The sequence below is a fragment of the Asparagus officinalis genome, chromosome 1 (genome assembly GCF_001876935.1).
Source record: "Asparagus officinalis chromosome 1, Aspof.V1, whole genome shotgun sequence".
Taxonomy (NCBI): Eukaryota; Viridiplantae; Streptophyta; class Magnoliopsida; order Asparagales; family Asparagaceae; genus Asparagus; species Asparagus officinalis.
The window spans coordinates 112,847,125-112,848,553 of NC_033794.1; the positions used below are offsets into that span (position 1 = coordinate 112,847,125).

The window sequence follows — 1,429 nt, forward strand, 5'->3', positions numbered from 1 at the left end:
TGCCACAAAATGTGTATATATGTAAGAATATATGGAAATTAGTCCTTTTTCGCAGTTTTGAGTCAGGACTTCGCTTGAGGGTCATGTTATTATTTTGTATATAGTTTGTATAACTAGCGTTGTGGGTAGGTGAACCCCTCAGGGATTAATTCATAAGTGCAGGAGGATGAAATAACAGCCGGTTGATTATTGAATATCATTTTAACTGTAATGAGTGTCGAGTTTATATTGCAACCTAGTCAGAAAAAAATGTACCCAAGTTGGGTTGGGTCTGCATAAAAGTTGGCCTTGTGTGTTCCTTCAAATTTGGCACAAAAACTGGACGGTCTATATCTGATCTTTAGGGACTATGGTCTAAAGTTTTGAGGTTGGACCGGCGGCAGCATCTTTAGTGAACTTTTTATTTTATTTTCTTTCTTTCTTATGTTTAGAATGTAGTCCCAACATCTTTGGTCAAAGTTTGTAGGTAGAGTTGTCCATGAGTTTTTCTGTACTCCCAGCTGATTATACTTCGAGGAATCAGATTCCAATGACTTCTCGAACTTGTTCAGTGTCAATGAACGAGATTACCTTTACGAGAATTCAAAATGGACATTTTTTTGGTTTTCTTTTGTAAAAGGTAGATTATGGAGAGTTCCAACTTTGAAGAAATTTTCAAAAAAGACCTAATCCATACTTTTATTTCAACAATCGACTCAGTCCTCACTTTATTATAGAAATCGACCTAGTTTCTGGCCATGTCAGCATCGTGACTAGAAACTGGGTCATTTAAAAAAAAATTAAATTCCTAAGTAGTCATGGTTGGCAACCGATAATTAGGACCAGCGTCTTTCCCTACCCTTACAACTATGTGTTATTCACAACAATGTAAGAAAGGTTGTGAAAATCCTGACCCACCACGACTATTTGTGGTGGGTCCCGTTCGCTCATATATACCAATCGATCCCTTCTTTCCTTACTGTGTCGATTTTTTTCTCTCTCTAACTCTGGTCTCTCCCATTCATCTGCCTACCCGAGTCTCCCAACCCCATTTTTGTGGCCAAAATTCATCAAGGAAGTTTCCAAAAGATCTCTAGGGTAATTTCTCTTCCTTCTCTCCTCTTTTAACATTTAAAAATTTAGGTTTTTTCTCTTTTCTTCATCATTCAGATTTAGGGTTTTCATCAAAATCCAATTTCTAGGCTTTGAAATTTAATATCAATCACTATTTTTTGTGGTGGTTCAATTTTTTTTTGTGTGAATTCTTTTAATTGAAATTAAACTTCTAGGGCATATAATGCTCTCATTACTAGGGTTTAGGGTTTTCATTTTGGGGTTTAGAGTTTTTGATCAAAATTATAATTATACGATTATGAGATTATTTGTGTCTAGGGTTTCCCTCTCTTATTCAATGGCCTAATAAAACTTTTTTTAAAATTTTTGCATTTAA

The 1,429-nt window shown here is 35.2% G+C and overlaps 1 pseudogene; it reads left to right on the forward strand.

Moving 5' to 3' along the window:
- The window catches only part of LOC109829019, a 13,345-nt pseudogene extending 13,131 nt beyond the window's left edge, over positions 1 to 214 (forward strand).